The sequence below is a fragment of the Oreochromis aureus genome, linkage group 3, assembly GCF_013358895.1.
Source record: "Oreochromis aureus strain Israel breed Guangdong linkage group 3, ZZ_aureus, whole genome shotgun sequence".
In the NCBI taxonomy this organism is placed as follows: Eukaryota; Metazoa; Chordata; class Actinopteri; order Cichliformes; family Cichlidae; genus Oreochromis; species Oreochromis aureus.
The window spans coordinates 38,129,015-38,154,993 of record NC_052944.1 but is presented as its reverse complement, the minus strand read 5'-3'; the positions used below and the strand labels follow the sequence as shown (position 1 = coordinate 38,154,993).

General features: G+C 42.0%; 1 pseudogene; it reads left to right on the top strand.

Annotated features, from left to right (window-relative positions):
* The first annotated feature begins 1,198 nt into the window (after positions 1-1,198).
* On the top strand, positions 1,199-5,171 carry LOC116329905 (annotated as a pseudogene).
* Positions 5,172-25,979: the final 20,808 nt, after the last annotated feature.

Below are 25,979 nucleotides of genomic sequence, written 5' to 3'. Positions count from 1 at the left end.
ATGTTGGGTATCGAAGAATCCATAGGTCCCTCATCCTATTCATGTAACCCCTTCCGCCAGGGTTACTTGCATAGTAGCATTCCAACAACGCCCTGTTTTCGTCTCTTGCCCACCGATGCCTTCTTGTTCCAGTAGCCCACTTCTCGTCAGGGTGCCCTGGTTCCTCAACACCTGACGCGGACCTTGTTGATCCGGGCGACGTCCGAGCCGGTATGCCTTCATATTTATCTGTCTCGCTCATGTCTGCGGTAGGCTCGCTTAACATAGGGAGTGTTCGCCCAGGGCGCCAAACAGGCTAGGACCGCCGCTGGACAGGACAACACAGGTACATGTTTAAATTCTTAAGATCATGTTTAAACTCACAAGAGAGAATTTCCTTCCTTCAGTAAGTCACTTATGTTGTTCAATCAGCAGAAAACATCTCACAATTTGACTATCTTAATGACTAAATTTGTTGTTTCATTCCTGGTTGGTCATACCAGTCTCTTTCTTTACTCTTTTTTTAAAGTTAAGTTGTTGTCCTGCAACCCAGAGAGTTTATTTGTTAGTAGTGGATAAACTTCACCCTTTAACAACAGGTGTGTGTTAAATTTCCCTGCTTTAACCTTGCAGAAAAATCTTCACGTGTTCATGAGTGTAAGCTGCTTTTCATTGCATGTGTGTGCATTTACAGGCCGGTTAATTTTATGTGTGTTCAGTGGAGCTGCAGATCCAGCAAAGCTTCTCTCTTCCTTAGCTTTTTCTTTTTTTCAAAAAGACGTTTCCTTAAAAGGAGCCTTTCTCTCACATTTCTCTGCTTGTGTGTGTGTTTTTGTTTCACCTTTTGTTGCGATGCTCTGGACGCTTTCCCAACCTCCACAAGTCCGTTGGCCCCAAATTTCAGCCCAATTTTATGTGCTTGTTATAGACAGTGTTGTTGTTAATGTATGTTTGGGGGCGTTGCACCCCGGAACCTTCAGAGGTTTTTCAGGGTTCTCCCTGCCGGAATGTTATGTGTGGGACAGTTTCCTGTATGTGTTGCGACTAGCTGTGGTTGTTTCAAAAAGTGGTCAGTAAACGTCCTAAAATTGGCACTTGAGTTTCCGGGCATTTTTATCCTGAGGATATAACACCTTTTTGGTGACGAGGATAAAAGCCGAACGCGGACAGTTTTGAGTTTTTGCTACGGATTTTGCAGTCGAACTACCACTTCACATCTATGGCTACGATTGGATCGCTCACGGAGTTCGCCGAGGGAGACGGCGACTGGATTGAATATGTCGAGAGGCTGGAACACTTTTTCTTGGCAAACGACATTTCGGACGAAGGGAAAAAAAGGTCAGTTCTTCTCAGTGCGTGTGGAGCGAGGACCTACAAGTTGATACGTAACCTGATGACGCCTCGGAAACCCGGGGACTTCAGTTTCAAAGAACTGGTGACGTTGGTGCAAAATCATCACTGCCCGAAACCCTTTGTGATTGTTCAGCGGTTCAAATTCCACACTCATTCACACAAGCCGGGAGTTTTGGTGGCTGCATATGTGACGGAGCTGAGACAGCTATCGGAGCACTGTGAGTTTGGAGGCGTGCTGGATGACATGCTGCGCGACAGGTTGGTGTGTGGTATAAATGATAATGGCATGCAGCGTCGGTTGTTAGGGGAGCCCACACTGGACTTTAAGAAAGCTTTGGAAATTGCTCAGGCAATAGAAACGACAGCTAATAACACTAAAGACATTCGGAAAGCTAACAACAATATGCACTCAACCGAGGTGCATCATGTATCTCGGAGTGTGAGGGCAAATCGAGGGAGCTTTTGGAGTGTTACCGGTGTGGGGGAGCGCACTTTGCCAAGGACTGTGTTTTCAAAGACAGTACCTGCCATAACTGCAAGAAAAAGAGGCACTTAGCCAAGAAATGCAGGGGCACTAAAGAGAAATCAAAGAAGAAATGGAAGACAAAACACAAACTAAACACACATCACCTGCAGGGCATGGCGCCTGAGGAGGATGAGTGTGTTTTCAACATGTTTAATCTGGTTGGCTTTAATAAGTGCCGTGCAGAGCCCATCTATGCCACTATCCAGGTAAATGGGAAGGAGCTACAAATGGAGGTGGATACAGGGGCCTCAGCTTCCGTGATCAGCCAAGTCACCTACCACAGCTTGTGGCACTCGGGCGGGGCACCAGCTCTCCAAGCGACTGAGATAAGCCTGAGACAGTACACGGGTGAATGCATTCCCCTGCTTGGTGCCATAGAGGTGCATGCAGCATATCAGGGTCAAGAAGCTGCAGCAACACTACTGGTGGTGAAAGGGGAGGGGCCTAGTCTGCTGGGTCGTGACCTTCTGCAGAAAATCTGCCTGAACTGGAGGGAAATCAGGTATGTAACTGTAATAGCAGAATTACTGGGAAAGTATGCAGATGTGTTCAAGAATGAATTGGGCACTCTCCGGGGCACCACTGTGAAGCTGTGTGTGGACCCTTTTGCCCGGCCACGCTTTTTCAAACCACGCACTGTACCATACACCATGAAGGCCAAGGTAGAAGCACAGTTGGAGAGACTACAACAGATAGGGGTCATTGAGCCAATAGAGTTCTCGGACTGGGCAGCCCCGATTGTACCAGTGTTGAAGGAGGACGGAGGGGTGCGTATATGCGGTGATTACAAACTGACAGTAAACCAAGCCTCTCAGCTTGACGCCTACCCTCTGCCTCGAGTGGATGACCTGTTTGCCACACTGGCGGGTGGTCAGACATTCACAAAGTTGGATATGAGTCATGCTTACCAGCAGTTGCTGCTGGATGAGGAATCAAAAAAATATGTGACAATAAACACACAAGGGGCTGTTCAAGTACAACCGCCTGGTGTTTGGCGTGGCATCCAGTCCGGCTATCTTTCAGCGCACCATGGACAATCTTCTGCAAAACATTCCCAGTGTTGCTGTTCACTTGGATGACATTTTAGTTACAGGTAAAACAGAGGAGGAGCATCTGCGTAACCTTGAGCAGGTGTTGAAGAAGCTCTCTGAAGCTGGGTTGCGTTTGAAGCGCAGTAAGTGTGTTTTCCAAGCCCCTAGCGTGACATACCTGGGTCATCGCATCTCTGCTCAGGGCCTGTCCCCGCTGGAAGAGAAAGTGAGGGCAGTAAAGGAAGCCCTGAGTCCAAAGAATGTAGCTGAACTAAGATCATTCTTGGGCTTAGTGAACTATTATGGGAAGTTTTTGCCTGACCTCTCCAGCATGCTTGCTCCCCTGTATGGGCTACTGCTCAAAGACAGTCAGTGGAGGTGGTCCCAAGCACAGGAGAAGGCCTTCAGACAGCTAAAAGAACTGTTACAATCGGCACCGCTCCTGGTGCATTTTGATCCGGAGAAGGAGGTGGTCCTGTCCTGTGATGCCTCCCCGTATGGCATAGGAGCTGTTCTTTCACATCGCATGGAAGAGGGGGAAGAGAAACCGGTCGGATATGTGTCACGCACGCTCACAGCAGCAGAAAAGGGCTGTTCACAGCTTGAGAAGGAAGGCTTAGCAATAGTTTTTGCTGTGAAATGATTTCATCAGTACCTGTATGGCTGCCCATTTACTGTTGTTACAGACCATAAGCCCCTCCTGAGTCTCTTTAGTGAAACAAAAGGCCACCCATGGCTTCAGGCTGGGTTCAGCGCTGGGCATTAACACTGTCGGCATACCAGTATCGCATTGTTTATAAGGCGGGACCTGAAAATGCGAATGCAGATGCTTTCAGCCGCCTCCCCCTCCCGGAGGTCCCCAACCAGTCGAACTTGCCCCCAGAAACTGTGTTTTTGCTGGACAGGTTGGCGAACTCTCCAGTCTGTGCTAAAAACATCAAAGCATGGACTGGATGGGATCCAGAGTTATCTCAGGTTAAACAGTGGCTGTTGCAGGGCTGGCCAGCAACAGTGGAGCAGGATCAGCTCAAACCGTATGCCAAGCGTCAGCAGGAGCTCAGTGTTCAAGATGGCTGCATCCTGTGGGGTTCCGCCTCCAGGTCGGTCACAGATCATTGAAGTTTTGCATGAAGCTCATCCAGGGATTTCTCGAATGAAAAGTCTGGCAAGGTCATTCGTGTGGTGGCCGGGAATGGACAGGGCCTTGGAAAACAAGGTAAAAGCCTGTTCTCAATGTCAGTCAAACCAAAAAATGCCACCGCCTGCCCCACTCCACCCATGGGAGTGGCCTGGCCATCCATGGTCCAGGCTTCATCTAGATTTTGCCGGCCCCTTTTTGGGCCACATGTTCCTGGTGTTGGTGGATGCGCATTCAAAATGGCTGGATGCCCACATAACGCCGACCATCACAGCCCCAGTCGTCACTCCGGAGAATCTTTGCAACACATGGATTACCTGAGGCAGTGGTCACGGACAATGGGCCCACATTCACAAGTGGGGTTTTCCAAGAATTTATGGAGAGAAATGGGATCCGACATATCCGCACAGCACCCTACCACCCTGCCTCCAATGGCTTAGCGGAGCGCGCCGTGGAGACACTGAAAGACGGTCTGAAAAAAATGCCAGGTCTTTCCATAGAAAAGAGGCTCTGCCGTTTCCTGTTTCAGTATCACATCATGCCTCATACAACCACAGGCTTGTCCCCAGCGGAGTTGCTGATGGGGTGGAAGCCCAGATCTCATCTGGATCTTCTTCGCCCAGATGTGGGAGCCAGAGTCACCCAGTCACAAGGTGGGCAGAAGGTGAGACATGATCTACATGCCAGAGGCTGTGTTTTCAAGCAAGGAGACTTTGTGTATATCAAAAACTTTACGGGTGGCTCACAGTGGCTGCCTGGCGTCATTCACCACAGTTCGGGGCCAGTATCTTTTGTGGTGGAGTTGTTGGATGGCAGACGAGTTCGCAGGCACAAGGATCATGTGAGAGCCCGCACGGATGGAGCTGGGAAGAGGGCTCAGAGTGGTTCGCACGCACATGATGGAGACAGGGCTGTGGACATTGTGGGGCCTCAGAGTGGTTCACCTGAACGGGAAGTCGTGTCAGCAGCCCCTGAGATTGGGATTGGTTCTTCAGTATCACCAGAAGGGTTGGTGGAGCGATCTAAGTCACCTGAGCCGAACCCGGCCACAGGAGCTCAGCAGGCTCCTAGCCTGGAGAACCCAGCAGCAGGACTGAGAAGGTCAAAGAGGCAGCACAAGCCCCCTGATAGACTAAATTGTTAAAATAATGTGGTGTTGAATTCTCCCTCTCTTTTTTCTTACTTATGCATGATTGCTATGTTGTGGGTTTTTGCTTAATGGGGGGAAGTGTTATAGACAGTGTTGTTGTTAATGTATGTTTGGGGGCGTTGCATCCCGGAACCTTCAGAGGTTTTTCAGGGTTCTCCCTGCCGGAATGTTATGTGTGGGACAGTTTCCTGTATGTGTTGCGACTAGCTGTGATTGTTTAACAAAGTGGTCAGTAAACGTCCTAAAATTGGCACTTGAGTTTCCGAGCATTTTTATCCTGAGGTTATAACAGTGCTTTTAAAACCTTCATTTCTCCTCTAATTCTCTCCTCGCTGCTGTCCGTTCCACAGCTGCTGATTCTTGCTGAGTGTGGTTCCCATTATGTTAATCTATCATTTTGCTCTGGCCGCTGTGCTTGTGGTGGGCGATTGGTCCAGGTCCATAGCCAACTTTATTAACACACTAAGAGATTTATTTACTATCATTTTCATCACTGTTAAATAGACCAGCAGGCAACAAGCCCACCGTTACAGCGCAAACTGCACGCCAGTCTCACAACACATTCCTCTCTCTGCTTCGCAATAATTCTCCACTCTCCCTTTATTTCTCCTTTCTCTACGTCAGATTTAAAACCCAACATATTTCACTCCACTACTCACCTCTTACTGCTTTGACTCCTCTTTTTTCTTTACACCACAGAGAATGTCACCCAATTAAGCCTGTCTATCTCTATGTGGCTCCAAATTATCCTCTTTACTCTCTTCTTCAGCCTTTCTTTTCCTTTTTCCTTTTGTTTTATTTATTTATTTTTTACAAACTCGTCAGGGGACAGGCACAAAACAATCAACAATTTCTACCGCTGAAGCGAGTGATTCAACCCTTTTACCCTAATGTAGAACTCAACCTTTGATTTTTAAATGTGTCCTGTTCTATGCCAGAATAAACATCAACCCCTGATTACACAGCAGTCTTTTTGTTTATACTGGGGCTAATGCGGGAGTCCTCAGTTCCCAAGTCGCCATCTCAGCTAACTAGACACTGCTGGACCTGCCTCTGCGTCCACAGGCAGGGGGGTTGCCAAACCATGAACAAACTTTTCTGGGGTTCCACACCCAAGGTTGCTATCCTAGTTACATCCGGACCGCGTCCGAACTACCGCTGGGGAAACCACTCCAGGAACAAAATCCACAAGGCACACTAGGCGTCAACCTTAGTATCTTAAAATATTTTCTTCCCACTAGTGTCCTCAAATTCACAAATTAACCGTCACTGTCACCATGTTCATATTTCCCACACTGAAACACACAGAGAGCGTGTCTCACACGCAGAAACGACACACAGAAACCTCTGAGCTCAACATGGAAATAATTTAAAGTGTTTCTGCACCAACAGCCAGTCTCGATTTCCTCTCTATTTCATATACTGAACTTTGGCCGTAACTTAGAAATTTTTCACAGTTTCTTGCCACAAAAGCCAGTCATAGACAAAGTTAAATGTGGAATTTAATGTGGGCTGCAACTCTAGTCTCAACGTAGAATGTTTTTGGTTTCTTGCTAGAGCCAGTTCCTATGACACACTGGAATTCAGCCTCAACTTATGATGTTAGTATCTCGCGCCAGACACCGACAAAATTTAATGTGAAAATGTGTGTAACTTAGCGAACAGATTAATTTAGAATGTCCAATATGCACACGTCGGTATTTATACAACAGGTGGTGCTCACCTTTTTATTCTGTTGGACCGGTCCTCTGTTCGCCTCGTCTCACGATCTAACCACAGGCCAAATCTGCCTTCCTCAGCAGACCAAAGATCCGGGTCACGGCATCAAGTTGTTAAATTCTCCCAATTCTTTCATCTTTGGCCTGAAGGAAGGACAACACTCGGTGTATAAATGCTCAATCAACAATCTCTTTATTCCATACAAACACTTTTGCGCATTAACCATCCGGAGAGGTGATGAGCGCAGGAGGGTGTCCGCCTGATCTCGAAGTGTCTGAGCATTTCTCACATTCTTATAGCTTCAGCCCCCCTCCAAACTAAGCATTCACATTGTTTCCCTCTTACGGCGCCTAAGTGACGACCTTGGCTTCCTGTTTTATCTCCTCCTGATGAGATGGGGCAGAAAACCTCTACGGTATGCTCTGTTCTCTTTGTAATCAGAAAAATAAGGCCATGATTCTCTGAAAACAGTATTTCTTAGAACTCAGCAGTATAATGCATCATAAACAATGTAATTCATTCAAAATAAATCAGCAGTCTGATGTAATACAAATCAGTTTAATAAATCTAATAGTTATCACCTCTTCAGGAGAATATTGCAAACTAAAACTACATAATAATTTCACAATCTTTAATTAGGGGTATAACGTGGCATAAGATAATATAATAATCTCACAATATATATAATGATGTATACTTTATTGATCCCGGTGGTGAAATTACTCTCTCTGCGTGAGCAAAGCAGCCACACCGGGAAGCAGTGTGTGGGTGCCTTGCTCAGGGGTATCTCAGGGTAGCCGTTCAGTGGATTCGAACCCCCAACCTTCCAATAATGGGGCCACCACGCTACCTACTGAGCTATCCCTGCCCGCCATATACATACACATATATATCTCAGTTGTTCTCCTGGCTTAAGTTTGGTCCATTTACAGCATCCTGCCATGCCATTGCATTTTCCAACCATCGGGAAACCTCACATTAACTTCTATCAAGTAGGAAAAGGTTAGCGTTCATCCTCCAGCTTTACTGTTTATGTTATGCTAACATAGCTGTGTCGCTACTGATCATCTAGCACATCATTATATACCAGCTAGCCAAACTTCAGTAACCCTACAAACATCACTGCTCTTTACCTTCCTGTCTTCATTTATGTTGGAAGTGATAGCAGAGCTCTACGTATTAATTTGTTTCACAAATCTCTCAGTCAGAACATGATATGTCATGTTTAGGTGGAAACTAGTGAGCTAACTCCCTGCTAACTTCTAACTCTGTTAAATTTGATAAATTCATGGATGCCTGGAAGTTAAAGTTAATTGTTACACCTGGTAGAGCAGCCACACCAATCATTTTATTACAGATGAAAGAATTTAGGTAGTTTTTCAACTCTCAGTGATGCCGCAGTGTTTGTTCGGCTCAGGGACCTGCAGCAGAGTTTGGGCCCAGACACAGCTAATGACGTTTATGAAAACGCTGATTTTTCAGTGCGTTTGCACCGTTTGTCCACACGTAAATGGTGTTTTCGGTCACTGAAAATGGAGATTTTTTAAAACTCCTGCCAGGGTGGAGATTTTCGAAAACTCAGTTTTTGCGTTTACGTGTGGACAAGGAAAACTGAGATTTAGTCACGCGATTTTGATGTCACGCTGTGCACCACGTTATTGTTTACATGGGATTAATTTCTACAATAAATAAATACTGTTGCTGTTAATATTACTATCTTCACTTTTTACACGCTTACATATACACATGCAGTTACTGTCCCTCCATTTAGAAAGACAGAGGCGTCAGAGTGAACTTCTACATTCAACACAGACACTCTCACAATCCGACTCCCGACGCTGGTTTTGAATTGATTTTTTAAATTAAATTATGTATGCTGTATGCATTTTGTTCATTCCTAAGTTGCAAGTCTACACCAACCAAAATACTGTCTTTAGTTAATAACATTTGAAATGATGAAGGCACTTGAAAAGTAACACATAATAAGCTGCCTTTTTTAGAAAAATACAAAAACTTTTCATAAGTACTTAAGGTTTTGTGAGGTTACAAAACCCTGTTTAATCTTTCCCTCCCAGGCTTCTAGACTTCTGATTGGCCAAAATTTCGTTTTTAGCGTTTACATGTGTGGACAAAACTGCACGTGAGCACCCAGCTGCTTAAAGCCATAGCGCCCAGATTACTTATTACTTACTTACTTATATAGACAGCTACTTTCGTGCAACTGATATAAGACGCAGTAAGCTGAAGACAGCTTTAACCGTCTATTTGTTGAAAAATAGTAACGGGACGGCACTGCATTTTCTTGTTAGTAACGGTAACGGCGTTGCAACGATAGAAAGAGTAATTAGTTAGATTATTTGTTACTGGAAAAAGGAATGCCGTTAGTAATGCCGTTACTTGTAACGCCGTTATTCCCATCACAGCTGAGTGGTAAGTATTTTGGTTTTCCAATATATTAGTAATCATCAGTAACATTCATGTTATTCAGGCTGAACTTTAATCAGTCTTTAGTTCAGCCTGTTTAACTTATTGTTTCATCTGTGCTTTGGTTTAGGGAAGTTTTTTTTTTTACTGATCTTTTCCTGTCTTCTTTTATTAGACTTAAGATTTGACTGCTCTATCCTGTTGCTGATGGCTCCAGTTAATTCTACAAGACATGCTGTGTAAATAAACAAACAACAACAGTTTGGTCTGCATTTATTGACAGATCATATCCCCCAAACTTAGTTTAGATGGTCTAAGCTGTACATAGTGAAGTCTGCAAGTTTATGAACAGTGAAATTTGTTTTGTGCCCAAATTATTTTGCACATCATCAGAATGAAGAGTTATTAGCTATGTTTGTACAGCCCTTTTTTAAAAATGTACATGACATTATTGTGTCGGGTGGTGGTCAGGGCTATCCAGACTGACAAGTGGGACATTGAATGTCACCTCTCCGGTGGGGAGGGAGCCTGAGATTGTCTAAATTGAAGTCTGTTCTATATTTGTAGGGTTGCTGAAGTTGGGCTAGCTGTGGCTAACTACACAGTTATGTGTAGGATGAACGCTAACAGTGACCACTGGTTTAGGGGCTTGTTCAAATTAAATAGAACAAGATACAAAGCATTAAAACATGTTAAAAACACAACAATAAAGGCAGAGTAGTTTGGACCCGGAAGCAGGTTTCATCAGGTCATCACTTAAAGATTGGATATCCCATCTACTGTGAATGTTTTATTGCAGTACAGTTATTACTATCACTCATCACATCCTGTTTATGACAGTTAAAATAAATAACATTCATTTAAGAAATAAAATTGTTTTGTGTAAACTGTATATGGTGTTAAATAGGCCTATACTACTGTACTTCAATGTCGGCCATAAGAGTGGTAGAGCCATATATTTTATGAGGTCGTACTCATTGTGAAAAGTTTGAGAACCACTGCTCTAGACTGCAAAGGAGTAGCTGTGCCTGTTTCACAATGTGCAGCTCAAGGATCTTACACCTGTAATGATGGCAGAAACTGTGAGAAAACCCTTGTCTGCTGGGTTACTTATTGACATTGATGAAAGGCTTTCACCTTATGAGATTGGTGGGATGCTGGGTTTTATACAAACATCTCATCTGCTTGTTTGTCTGACAGAAGTGCTAAAGACAAAGTGAGGACCCCATCACCTTGTTACAGGTGGATGTAAATGATGGAGGCACAGCTACTGAGCTGTTTTAACTAAAGCTTTCTTGCTTTTTAGACCTTATTCTGGAGATAAAATGTGCAATTTTCGGTGCAGCCCAGAGTCACTCGGGTCTTTCTCCCTTCTTATCCATAATTATTTCTCCAACTTCTTTGTACACGAGCCTATCTTTTTAATTTAGGGTTTTAGTAATAGAGGTAATACCGGGGTTTGGATCATATCTTCTGGACAAACTCCTAACAGGATGTGCCAGTGCAGGAGAGGTGAGCTGGGGAATGTAGGGTCATGAATTCAGTGAATGGCTCAGGACTTAATTAAACTGGATGGATGTAGAATAGGGATGGGGATCGTTTAGGTTTTATCCGATACCGGTGGCAAATCGGTACTTTTGAAACGGTGCCGGTGCTTAAACGGTGCTCGAACTGGTGCTTAAAGAATGGAGAACACAAACTTTGTCCAAAAACCTCTTATGTTTTTATTTTTAGCAGTCTCTTTTTTTTCTGCAAAATGATAAGCATCGTCCAGCCCCACGCACGGGGCGATCTGCGCTAACTCGCTCATGGAGATTTACCACATCCGCAGTAGATGTGCTCAGTGTGAGGTCTTGTAGCAAGCTATCAAATACAGTGCATTTCTCAGCTTTTAAAAAAACGCTATGCTTCACCAGGTGTTTCATCAGATTCGAGGTTGTACCTCCTTTGCACAGTATCACAGTATCACCTTAAAGCACGTGTTGCAGGCTGCTGAGTTTGCATCTTTTACTGTGAAGTACAGCCAGACTTTTGACCGCTTCGCCTTGGGCATTTTTAACCTGTAGCTCTGCTCTAAAAGAACGTACGTACCTGGGCCCGCCTACTATCCTTGGAAAGGTAAAATGATTGGCTAGAATCCAAAGTGTATAACATCTCAGGAAAAAAAAGAACCGAAATAAAGCACCGAAATGTGCGCTGCTTTTCAGTCTGGTTACCGGTACCCATCCCTAATGTTGAATGGCAAAACCTACCAAGGTGGTTAAAGGATAACCATTGAACCTGCACAGCAGTGCAGTGTGTATCTAGTCCCATCAGTATTCCTAAATAAATGTGACATTGCATTTATCTTGAGCTTTACTTTTGTTAAAAATGAGAAAATGAAGCTCCAACAAAGTTATGAGTTGTAAATTGAAAGTAGAAGCAAAACCTCTAAAAGTCATCCAGAACATTCAAGCAGCTAAAAGGATTTTTAAATGAATGGCTCTAAAAATCTTCCAAAGACTGTTCTGGTTATCTGCTACAGAGAAGATGTGCAAAAAATATGTACAACTATAAAACAAATGGAGTAATTGGTCAACTTTAAGTATATTCAAATGAAGTCATGGAGATTCCAGTTGTGTGCTGATGGAAATACTATGATAATGCCTTGTACTGTAATGTTTTTGGAAATAAACTCCTCTTCTATGACATATCACCGCATATTGGCAACTTTTTACAGTCTTTGGGCTTGAATGTAAATCTAGAAAACAATAAACATGTTGTTGTCTTTTTATGACTCCTGTGATTACCGGAGGCAGAATGATAGTGTAGTGGCATTGAGTGGAAAAAGCCAAGGAATGCTGCTGCTTTTCTTACAACCTGCTTATTCTAACAGCAGCCTGTAGTCATTATAGTAGAGCTGAAATCCTTTAGCATTCAATTTTCACCATACACCGAGATTTCCCTCCACATGACATCCACAGATGTAAGCTGTGTTAAACGCTGCTAGTGGAAAACATGGAGATTTGGGATTCCTCATCATATAGGAAACATACATTTATCAATTAAAGATACCATACAATAGCCTACAAAGGTTACTGTAAACCATTACTTTCCTTATAAGGGGTCACCAGAGTGTATAGCTTCTCATAACTTGGCAGGTTTCTAAACCACAAATTAAACATTTGACATCATTACGATAACAATAAAAACATATATCTTAGAGTCTTTTTTTCTTCTGATAAGTTTAATAAAAAACAGTCAAGTAAAGCACATTTGCTTGTCTGATTCTCATTTGAACTTTCAATTCAATTCAATTTTATTTATATAGCGCCAAATCACAACAAAAGTCGCCTCAAGGCACTTTATATTGCACAGAGAAATACCCAACAATCATATGACCCCCTATGAGCAAGCACTTTGGCGACAGTGGGAAGGAAAAACTCCCTTTTAACAGGAAGAAACCTCCGGCAGAACCAGGCTCAGGGAGGGGCGGGGCCATCTGCTGCGACCTGTTGGGGTGAGAGAAGGAAAACAGGATAAAGACATGCTGTGGAAGAGAGACAGAGATTAATAACAGATATGATTCAATGCAGAGAGGTCTATTAACACATAGTGAGTGAGAAAGGTGACTGGAAAGGAAAAACTCAAAGCATCATGGGAATCCCCGGCAGCCTACGTCTATTGCAGCATAACTAAGGGAGGATTCAGGGTCACCTGGTCCAGCCCTAACTATATGCTTTAGCAAAAAGGAAAGTTTTAAGCCTAATCTTGAAAGTAGAGATAGTGTCTGTCTCCCGAATCCAAACTGGAAGCTGGTTCCACAGAAGAGGGGCCTGAAAACTGAAGGCTCTCCCTCCCATTCTACTTTTAAATACTCTAGGAACAACAAATAGGCCTGCAGTGCGAGAGCGAAGTGCTCTAATGGGGTGATATGGTACCACAAGGTCATTAAGATAAGAAGGGGCCTGATTATTTAAGACCTTGTATGTGAGGAGCAGGATTTTGAATTCAATTCTGGATTTAACAGGAAGTCAATGAAGGGAAGCCAAAACAGGAGAAATATGCTCTCTCTTTCTAGTCCCTGTCAGGACTCTTGCTGCAGCATTTTGGATTAACTGAAGGCTTTTCAGCGAGTTTTTAGGACATCCTGATAATAACAAATTGCAGTAGTGCAGCCTGGAAGTAATAAACGCATGAACTAGTTTTTCAGCGTCACTCTGAGACAGGATATTTCTAACTTTAGAGATGTTGCGCAAATGGAAGAAAGCAGTCTTACATATTTGTTTAATATGTGCGTAAATGACTCCAAGGTTCCTCACAGTGTTACTGGAGGCCAAGGTAATGCCATCCAGAGTAAGAATCTGGTTAGATACCATATTTCTAAGATTTTCACGGCCGAGTACAATAACCTCAGTTTTATCTGAATTAAGAAGCAGAAAGTTAGCGGCCATCCAGGTCTTTATGTCTTTAAGACATTCCTGCAGTTTAACTAATTGGTGTGTGTTACCTGGCTACATGGATAGATAGAGCTGCGTGTCATCTGCATAGCAGTGAAAATTTATGCTATGTCTTCTAATGATGCTGCCTAAGGGAAGCATGTATAATGTAAACAGAATTGGTCCTAGCACCGAACCCTGTGGAACACCATAATTGACCTTAGTGTGTGAAGAGGACTCTCCATTTACATGTACAAATTGGAGACTATTAGATAGATATGATACAAACCACTGCAGCACAGTACCTGTAATACCTACAGCATGTTCTAATCGCTCTAATAGGATATAATGGTCAACAGTATCAAACGCTGCACTAAGGTCTAGCAGGACAAGCACAGAGATGAGTCCACTGTCAGAGGCCATAAGAAGATCATTTGTAACCTTCACTAAAGCTGTTTCTGTGCTGTGATGAGCTCTGAAACCTGACTGAAACTCTTCAAATAAGCCATTCCTCTGCAGATGATCTGTTAGCTGTTTGACAACTACTCTTTCAAGGATTTTTGATATGAAAGGAAGGTTGGAGATTGGCCTATAATTAGCTAAGACAGCTGGGTCTAGAGATGGCTTTTTGAGTAAAGGTTTAACTACAGCCAGCTTGAAGGCCTGTGGTACATAGCCGATTATTAGAGATAGGTTGATCATATTTAAGATTGATGAATTAATTAATGGCAGGACTTCTTTGAGCAGTTTTGTAGGGATGGGGTCTAAAAGACACGTTGATGGTTTGGAGGAAGTAATTATTGAAGTTAACTCAGAAAGATCAATTGGAGAAAAAGAGTCTAACTTAACATCGATGGTACTAAAAGTAGCTGTAGACGATATTACATCTGTGGGATGATTATTGGTAATTTTTTCTCTAATGATAAGAATTTTATTTGTGAAGAAGTTCATGAAGTCATTACTAGTTAACGTTAAAGGGATTGTTGGCTCAGTAGAGCTCTGACTTTTGTCAGCCTGGCTACAGTGCTGAAGAGAAACCTGGGGTTGTTCTTATTTTCTTCAATCAGTGACGAATAGTAAGATGTTCTGGCTTTGCGGAGGGCTTTCTTATAAAGCAGCAAACTATTTCTCCAGGCTAAATGATGATCCTCTAAATTTGTGACACGCCATTTCCTCTCCAGCTTACGAGTTATCTGCTTTAGGCTACGTGTTTGAGAATTATACCACGGAGTCAGGTACTTGGATTTGAGACCTTAGTTTTCACAGGAGCTACAGTATCCAGAGTCGTCTGCGTAGTGAGGAGGTAAAATTATTAACAAGATAATCGACCTCTGTTGGAGTAGCGTTCAGATAGCTGCTCTGCTCTGTGTTGGTACAGGGCATTGAAGATGATAACAGTGGGTGGATTATATTCTTAAACTTAGTTACAGCACTTTCAGAAAGACATCTACTTTGATAAAGTCTACTCTCCACTGCTGTGTAATCAATTATTGTAAATGTAAATGTTATCAGGAAATGATCAGACAGCAGAGGGTTTTCATAAAACACTGTTAAATGTTCAGTTTCTATGCCATATGTTAAAACAAGATCTAGAGTGTGATTAAAGTGGTGGGTGGGTTCTTTTACATTTTGAGAGAAGCCAATAGAGTCTAATAACAGATTAAATGCGATGTTGAGGCTGTCATTTTTAGCATCTACATGGATGTTAAAATCACCCACAATAATTATTTTATCTGAGCTGAGCACTAAATCAGATAAAAAGTCTGAGAAATCAGAGAGAAACTCTGTGTAAGGCCCAGGTGGACGATAGGTGATAACAAGTAAGACTGGTTTCTGAGTTTTACAGCTGGGGTGGACGAGGCTAAGCATCAGGCTTTCAAATGAATTAAAAGTCTGTCTTGGTCTTTCGTTAATTAATAGGCTGGTGTGAAAATTTGCTGCCACACCGCCCCCTCGGCCTGTGCTTCGAGATTTCTAGTAGTTAGAATGACTCGGGGGTGTTGATTCATTTAAACTAACATAATCATCCTGCTGCAACCAGGTTTCTGTAAGGCAGAGTAAATCGATTTGTTGATCAATTATTAAGTCATGTACTAACAGAGACTTGGAGGAGAGAGACCTAATATTTAATAATCCACATTTTTAGAGGAAATTTAGAGGATCATCATTTAGCCTGTTTTACTCTTTGGTTCAGATGTGGATACTGTATTGTTCTTTCTTTGTGATTTTTTATGTGTAAGTTGTTTATTGCTGGTTTTTAGTTGGTTTTTTGTCTGTTTTGGAGCTGACACAGTCTCAATGGAGATGGGTTTTTGGGGGGGTAGCAGGAGGAGAGAAGCTGCAGAGAGGCGTGTAAGACTGCAACTCTGCTTCCTGGTCCCAACTCTGGATAGTCATATTTTGGGGGGTTTAATAAATTTGTCCATATTTCTAGAAATGAGAGCTGCTCCATCCAAAGTGGGATGGATGCCGTCTCTCCTAACAAGACCAGGTTTCCTCCAGAAGGTTTGCCAATTATCTATGAACCCCACATCGTTTCTGGGACACCACTCAGACAGACAGCAATTTAAGGAGAACATGCGGCTAAACATGTCACTCCTGGTCTGATTGACCTCCCATTTCTAATCTAGAGGGTTTAATATGATGCCGGTCGTTTTGCACTGATAACAGATTCATCTCTTCTGGGAAGGGTTTCCACAAAGTTTACATGTGTTTATGGGAATTTTTTGACCATCATTCAAGAAGGTCAGACACTGATCAAGATCTGGCTTGCACACCAAACTCATCTGTGTCCTTATGGGCCTTTCTCCAGAGGTGCACAGTCATGTTGGAGCAAGAAGGGGCCATCCCCAAACTGTTCCCACACAGTTGGGGGCATGAAAATGTCCATAATGTCTTGGTATGCTGAAGGATTTAGAGTTTATTTCAATGGAACTGAGGGAAATGCAGTCCCACACCATGATCCACCTGGTGTGGGACTGCATCCAATGCTCTGCATTGCACTTGGTGATGTAAGGCTAATCTCAAGTTCACTGAAGTTTGGAGGTCTGTAGCGACTGACTATGAAGAAAGTTGGTGACCTCTGTACATTATGCACGTCAGCATCTGCTGAGCCCACTTTGTGATTTAATGTGGCTCATGACTTTATGGCTCAGTTATTGTCGTTCCCAGACACTTCCATGTTGTTATAATAACAATAAGAGCTGAATGGGAGCAACCGGTTCTTTCACAAATGTTGTTTGTAGAAGCAGTCTGCATGCAGGGCGCTTGATTACTAAGTAACACGTTACTGTAATTAAATTACTTTTCCACTGAAAAAGTAGAGTAACTAATTACTGTTCATTTTTATGTATTTTAATTACAGTTACTTACAATGTACTTGCGTTACATTGTAAAATAATTAAACTTGCTGAATATCATTATTTAATTTCAATAATTTATCTTCTAAAGGTAAAAGTAAACTCTGCCGCTTTAACATCGCTGTAGTGCAGCTGTACGTCATTTCGCGCCAGTTTGCTGCATAGTCGTATTCTACAGCGGAAGCTGTCGGACTCGGCTGAAGCGTGTGGCTGTTTTATGAAATGGACATATTCCCGTCTCTTCACTTTTCTGAAACAAGCAGACAAGAACATTACAGTAATATGTAAAAACTATCGGCCGCTGTTAATAGCATGAGTAATCTACTGAAGCGCCTGACACGAGAGCATAGACGAACACTTCTGAGTGATCCTTGTTCATCATCCATGGATAACACCGCGGCAACTCCTGCTAAGCAGGCAAAACTTGATTTTACTTCAGCAGCACAGACGGTGCATAAAAAGGTGAGCTTAAAAAATGATTGTAGTCTACATTGTGGAAGAGATGCTACCGCTGCGTACTGTAGAGTCTCCGTCTTTAAAAAAAATTATTTATTATTTAAAGAGTTTAATTTCTGTTGTTTGCCCACTCAAGGTTTATAGGGATTTTAAGAAGTATTTAGTTAAATTACTTATTTAGTAATTAAGTTACTTTTCTGACACAGTTATTAGATAAGTATTTTAAATACAATATTGACTAAGTAATTAATTAATTACTTTTTTAAAGTAACTTACCCAACACTGCTGAGGAGTGTGAAACCCCTTTGGCACACCGTCTGGTAAAGATGAGAACCACCATCCCAGTCGGTGTGGCTGGAAAAAAGTGCAGCATATATTTGATATGTCTAGAAGCTTTGGGTTAAGGAATACCTGCTTCAATTTCAGAAGCATCAGAACAAAATTTTCCCAAAGATGTAGTTGTCATTCTGGAGGAGTAGGAGGTGCTTTAGAGGGCATGGGGTATCTGGTCCATAGCTAGGAGCCATTTTGCATCTGTACAACTGAGAATTTTATCCCCTGGCAATAAGTTGGACTCATTCTGGTGATAGTTGCACTTCTCCAGGTTTGCCCTTTCTCACTGTTTCAGTTGATAACTTTCATGATTCGAATTTCTATGGATTGCTAAGTAGCAGTAGACTTCCACATTGGCGGTCTTAGGAGCTTATCTCTGCTTTTTGCAGATGGTGTTGAATGTCTCATCAAAGAAGAGGGGAAAATGAGCTGGTTCATTCGAGGGGAACTCCAAGCCCCATACTCCTCCACATCAAAAGCAGTCAGCAGAGGATTCAGGCATCTGAATAGGATGTCGCCCGGATGCTTCCTAAGTAAGGTGTTCTGGGCATGTTAAACCAGGAGGAGCCCCGAGGAAAGACCCAGGACACACTGGAGAAATTATTCCTTTTGATTGGCCTGGGAATGCCTCAGTGTTGTCCCAGATGAGTTGGGTCTTCTCTGCTTAGGCTTCTCTCCCCACTGTCCAGCCTCAGATAAGTAGCAGAAAATGGCTCAATGGATCCATGGATAACATGATTTAATTATGTCTTAAAATGAAGCTTCAATGCAACTGTATTAGATCTAATGGGGAAAAAGTATCATAACTTATATTTTTTTTATAAATTGAGTCTGCACAAAAACATAACACAGTGATCAATGGCACGTCGTGTGATGTGGAAAGAGATGATAATGGCGTGGGCTGTCCAGCTTTGAGGTTGCCGTGAGAGAATTTTGCTGCTGAGGATGACGTTTGGCTCCAAATTTGAAACTCACCACAGGAAAGTGACTGATAATCATTTCACTGCTTGGACTGCTTCCCAAGGTTCAAGTGGACTATGTTCATGCAGCTGATTTTTTTTTTCACATTCCAGGCTTAGATGACCAATCAGACGCCAGTAAAGATGGGCTGGTGCGTAGAGGAGGGTCACTCTCTTTAGGTTATATTAATCCATTGTTCCCCTGCTCCACTCAGAAGGACAGAGACTCAGGATGGCCCGGCCTCTGCAGCTCATTATCGTGGTCTCCTCCTTAACCGCCTCTCTGTGTGATGTTCTGGTTCCCTTTAATGTAACAGTCAAAGAGGGAGAAAATGCCACCCTCCCGTGCTTCTGTCAACCTACCCACAGCAATAGGTCTATGCTGTGGGTGAAAAACGGGAAGAATGTGGTGAAGCAGAATTCCAGCACAGACGAAGGAAAAAAGTCTGCTGATGCCCGAGTGTCTGTATCAACTGACCGAACCTTTTGCTTAAACATAACATCGGCTAAGAAGCAAGATGAGGGAGATTATTTTTGTGAGATCCAGTACCCCGTAGCCGTTGTGAGGCTAAAGGTCAACAACACAAGGTCCGGATCATCCACTCCACCACCTGCGTCGGTAAGCATCCCTCCTTTTTGCACATGACATTAAAAGGTCCCACTTACGTCTGAGTTTAACTAAATTTATGCTTCCTGTTCTCTGAAATTCTATCGTTAGAAACCATAACTAATCTGAACTGCTGTCAGCTTTACAAAGGAGGATCTTTGGCTCCTCGACCTTGTGGACTGGATGATGAAATCAGCGGTGCTGTGCAACATCCACACCCAATGCATTCACACGGACCTTCCTCCTTCTCGTCAGCTCATCAGTGGCTGCCAGCCGTTACATGTATTTCTCATTTTCAGCGTCTAAAAAAATCCAGGTGTGAAGTTAGAAGTATCAGCTTTACTCTGAATGTGCTTTGGGATGTTTAGTGTGAAGCTTAGAAACATTAAAGTTTTTCAGACTTATTATCACAAGAAATGTGTTCTAACAGGACAGTCATATCTCTTTATATTCTGTAATTTGTTCTTCTTTGATTTTTATTTCATTATTAGTTTGTATGACCTTTACATTTTATCCATCTGCCTTTGTATTTCTACTTATTCTGTCTCTAAATAAACTCTTTGGTTGCTCCAGTGTCTTTGGTGCCTTCAGTCTACATACAGTCCTTCTCTTTACATCAATAAATGAGTTTAAAAGCCTAAAGTGTGTACTTGCAGCATTACATAATTACATGTGTGTTTTCTGTAAAACACTAAAGTATAACCAAACTAAAAACTCCTTTATTCCCAAAGATGAACATAAATGAAGGATCTGAGAGTCACTCGGAGTGAAACATCTGCAGCTGTAACCAGACTTCATTATTTTTTGTCTCCATCATAGTTGACCATCATTTTGTTACAGGGCAGAAACGTGTCCTCGTGTTTACGGAGGCAGGAACATTATTAGAACATTATTCATTTTACAATAGGTAGTTTGGCTTCATATTAATTTCTATAGAGAATCAAGAGCACAAATCAATTATTCGATCATTTCATTTATGCAGCAAAATGAGTTTGTCCACAGGACTGAATGAAAACCACAAAGGATTGAGTCTATAACAGGGGTTGACAACCCACAGCTCCCGAGTCACATGCAGCTCTTTCATCCTTATACTGCGGCTCCACATGACTTGGGAAAATAAATTCTAAGTATTTAATTTAAGAGAGAGACTGGCGTTAGCCTTAACTCGTGTTTCTTCATTGTTATTATTTTTTAAGAGTTCATAATGTTCAAAATGCATTCATTACACAATTTAAATCAGTGGTTCCCAAACTTTTTTTGCTGGGCCCCCCTTGTTTAACAAGAAAAATGTTCGCGCCCCCCCACCCCCGTGCACGCGCGCACGCACACGCACAAACACATCCTTCAACCACACACACCCATATTTTGCTTTATTTCACACCTCAAACATTTATTAAACAATTAAGCAAATACAAATAATCTGCAATAAATTACAGGTACACTGTAAAAAGAAAATAGGTGAACCAACTTAATTGAATTATTTCAATTGGTAACACCTAATTTAATTAAGTTCTTTGAAATGAAGTTAATACATTAGATAACACAACTGATTTATCTAATGTATTAACTTCATTTCAAAGAACTTAATTAAATTAGGTGTTACCAATTGAAATAATTCAATTAAGTTGGTTCTTTTTACAGTGTAGTAAGAAAATAAACTACCAACTCTTTTACGCTCCGTCCGCACCTACACGGGTATTTTTGAACGCGCAGCTGTTTCGGGCACATGTAAACGGCGTATCGAATCACCGAGAACGGAGATTTTTAAAACTCCTTTTTTTGCGTTTACGTGTGGACAAGGAATACAGAGTTTGTCACGCAATGTCAAAGGTATGTGCCTTTTTCACGTCACACTGTGCGCCACGTTATTGTTTACATGAGATGAATGGCAGATAGAGACAAAATACTGTTAATCTGACTGCAGGTTTTACACGCTTACATATACAGGCCATTACTGTCCCTGCATTTAGAAAGGCAGAGGCATCACGGTGTAATTATTTTACATGTAGTTGTTTTTTTTCCTGTGTAATAATGTTCAACATTGCTATCAATACATTTTTCAAAAAAAACGTCTACAAAATGGGTTCAAAAACATAAACAACTGTGGGATACTGTTTGTCCGTGATTTGAACAGCCCAGCGCTGCTCGATGCAGGAAAACTAATTCTGCAGGAGACCTACCTCAGCACTTGTGCAGGTGAAACCAAAGGAAGATATGCTTCACCATATTTTCTAGTCTTTGGCTTAGAATGAAGTTGGTTTGGAAACATATTCAGCTATGCTTCATCTCCTGCTTTGCTTTTGTGTGGGCGCCCCGTGCTAGCAGTGTCCAAGCGTTGTTTTTGTTTTTGTTTTTTTTCCCTTTTCATGCCGCGCCCCCCCTGCAATAGCTCTGCGCCCCCCCTAGGGGGCGGGCCCCACACTTTGGGAACCACTGATTTAAATGCAATTTTCTCTGTAGTACTCCATGGATTTCATAAGCAGGACATTATAGTTGTTTATACAAAGCTTAAACGTAAAACAAACAAACAATATATGCAGCGTTATCTTCATTTTAGATCTGAAAACTTGGCGGCTCCCAGTGTTTTCTGTGCAAACCAGGTCGAAATGGCACTTTGGGTGTTAAAGGTTGCCGACCACTGGTCTAGAAGCAGACAAGGTGCTTTTTCAAACCACACGGGGAGCTCTTCATACATTTTTTTAAGAATATAAGTGCTTTAGTCTACAGCTGTGAACGTGTGGGAGAGAAAACATCAAGGGTCAATGGTAACTTTATTGTCACCAGTGGGAAATTGATTTGATCTCTATCCATACAGAGAGACAAAACAAACAAACACAACACACACACACAAAGCCCAGAGAGAACAGCCCAAATTTTATCATCATCAAAAACGTGCAATGGCAACAACCCTTATGGTTTAGTGTTATTAACCATGATTATAGCAGCAAATACAAAAGACACTCTGTGTCTCTTTGTCTTCACTGCAGGTACTTTATACTCACAACATGAGGGAAGCAGCTGAAAGTCATTAAAGAGGATGGTCTGAACATAACATGACACAGGTCGCCTTCCTCAGCACCTGCCTGTAAGTCCACATGCTGGACCCGAGACCTCCCTGAAATCTGAACAGCCACTTTAACCAGATTACTAAGTCTGGTCTTATTGTTCAAAGACATGTTACCATATCAAGCAATGATACAGAATGTTAAAACAGGTAATAATCCCTTATTGTAACAAATGCACTGGATTTGAAATGTGTCACTGTGCTCACTGTGTGTGTTGACGATAATATGACACACATGACCATGAATCTCCCCACTCATATGTAAACCAGGGAACATAAAGACAACCACAGGAAGTGAAAAAGGAAATAACTATATTATTAGCGTCTCCTCTTATTAGCAGCCTTTTAGGCTTGTCTCTCTAGCACAGGCAGATCTACAGTTAAACATGTTCTGGAAATGCAATTGGGGTCAATAGTCAGGTCACGTAGATACATCTCATCATACCTTGAGCTTTGAACTGTGCCATTTTTGGTTTTCTGTTCAAATGAACTCAGGACTGAAACTGAAACTTCCACTTACTAACATGTCTGATTTCCATTTTCTTGCCCTCTGCAGCCATCAGAGTCCTCTCACTGGACATGGATCACAGTCCTTAAAATAGCAGCTTTAACACCTGGGATTGTTTTTGTCAAGAGATGTATTCTAAAACACTTCTTCAGCTTCGAATCAGAGAGGAGAAACACACACTGCAGTCAGTTACTTGCAAGCAAGGGCAGTCACAGCACAGAAGTGAGGGCTCTGAGACTCGCGCCGTGCCACTGCCCTGGTCTTTATTTATACATCATTGGGTGTGTGTGTGTGTGTGTGTGTGTGTGTGTGTGTGTGTGTGTGTGTGTGGTGGTGGTGGGGGGGGTCAGTGGTGTGACCCCATAAATGACTTCCCCAAACCTGCTGGTCTGGAAGTCCAACAGTTCATCTAAACAAAAGGCACTTAGAGTAAAACAAACATAGATACATTTATCCTATCATAAAACAATAAAAGAAGGTATGCCCTTTTCCCATGCTCCCAGGATGTGAGTTTGAATGCCAGAACACCCTGGAATGCACACAAAGCCTACTAAAGATCACACATCCTATCACTACACAATCGATTATACACCTCTAAGCATATATGGAAACTTATATCATTAAAAGATTATACTGACTACTAAGTACAATTTTCCATTGACAGTTTTCCTTTTGGACTGAAAACTGAGGAGAGAACCAGAAGATGAAGAGACTGGAGCAACAAAACTGTTCAGTCAAACTGGTGCCATACCACCATGCAAAGAGAGAATTATTGAATTTTATTTTATTTTATTTATGTTTTTTGTTGTTGTTGTTTTTTTGCATGTGTGTTGTTGCTGCCTGTGTTTAATTGAGTGTGAGACACTTGCTGCTGCCTATCTTGGCCAGGTCTCCCTTGAAAATATAGGTTTTTAATCTCAATGGGATCTTCCTGGTTAAAGAAAGGTTAAATTAAAAATAAATTAAAATTACCCCACTGTCTAATACTACTACTATTACTACTACTACTAACAACAATAATAATAATGATGGTAATAATAATAATAATTATTATTATTATTATTATTATTATTATTATCATTATTATTATTATTATTATTATTATTTGATGATGATGATTAATTAAAAAATATATATTTGTTTTAAAAATTAAATGAAGAAACTTTGATACCTTTACTTATGAGTCAAGTACTTGGCTCACAGTCGAGTAAACAGTGAGTGTCCTGTGAACATATGCCATTCATTACTTAGCTGTGAGTCTTGTTCAGTAATAGTGTGTTGGAAAGTCTCTCTGCCCCTCCCTGATCTTATCAAAATCAGTCAGAGCTGATTTTGATAGACGCAGTAGTTTTCTACTTGACCAGCAGTAGAAAACCTCCCATACTCATATGTGTGTGTCTGGTTTCTTTATAAACATGACCTCTGCTGTGATACGCTTTTTTTTTTTTTTTTTTTTTTTTTTTTATAAATCCTTTAGTTGCAATCCCTGTTACCATAGTTTAAGTGCTTTATGAGACAAGAAATGGGCCAGCTTTGCATTGCCAACAATTATTTCCTCAAAACCCGCTGACATAATAACACTTGATTATGGTCTCTGTAAAATCAGCGGTGTGGAAATGACAGCACCCAAAAAGAGCAAACAATTAAAAAACAAAGTAGAAAGGGCCTGAAAACATATCAGGTATAGTCCTAATTTTTACAACAGGCCTCTGGAAGGGGTTGAAACAGTTCCTTTATTACCCACACACAACCAAATAACCCAAGTTTCAAACTCATGTTACGCCTCTCAGACTGTAACATGAGACCAGAGGGACACGCCTCTCCTAAGACGAGAGAGAGCTCACACCACGCACTGAAGCTGTGAGAGTGACTGTCAGTGAGAGGAGCACCAACATCAGCAGCACCTCTGCTCCCGTAAGTACACCTCACTGCTAAACACTGAAGCACATCACAGCTGCTGAGTCAGCGCAGTGGGTCTCACATTATTTCATGTTTGTCTCTCTGCAGCCCACACGTGAAGCAGAGACACACACAACAGCTTGTGTCACTCCCATCATCATCACAGCCGTCATAACCCTGCTTCTACACAAGCACGACCTCTGCTGTGATACTCTATATTTTTTATGGGTTTTTTTGGCATCTCACTGCTTGTTTTAGCTTCACTTCCTTTTCCTGTTCATTTTATAAGACATGAATCTCAGCTTTTCTGCTAATAAATATATAAGATTTGAACGTTTGATCATGTTTGTGTCATGTTTTCGTGTCTTCCAGTGTCCCTTTGCCTCTTCTCCAGAACTCTGGCAATATTATTTTCTTAAATAACAAAGGAACAAATAAATAAATAAAGTAGCCTGCAAAACAAAAAGATGGAAATGTGGAAAAATGGATTTAACAAAGAAACAGTCAGAGAGAGAGAGAGAGAGAAGAGAACAATGACATCTATCAGCAGCAGCAGCACTCCCAAGAAGCCAAAGTTCTCCATGAAGTCCTGAAGCTGGACATTCTCACTGCTCTGCAGCTTTAATGAGAGCTCTCCATCACCCTGGGGCACACAGAGAGAAACCATTGGGAGGATCACAGATAAGGTCTGATGCTCTGCAGTTAACAGAGAGACCTTGGCCTGATTCTGCAGCGTGACCACAAACACACCATCAGAGAAACAAAGAAACACCTTCAGGAACAAGAACAACAGTCAGTCCTCTGTATGCAGACTGCCAGGAACAATAAAGGTTAGAGGAATTTAACAGGCGGTTTGCTGCCTTTGATGATCCACTTTCTGATGCCTGTGAAATACTTGTTCTGGCCTTGTAGCTGCTGATAAAGCAGGCTCCTGCAAGACTTTGCTGGTGTGGGGTGTCATGATGCACTGATACAACGTGTGAGGCCTCTGTGGGCCTGTAAAACACAGCACAAAACAACACAAAGAAATGAGAAGGCTACTACTAGCAGGGGCGG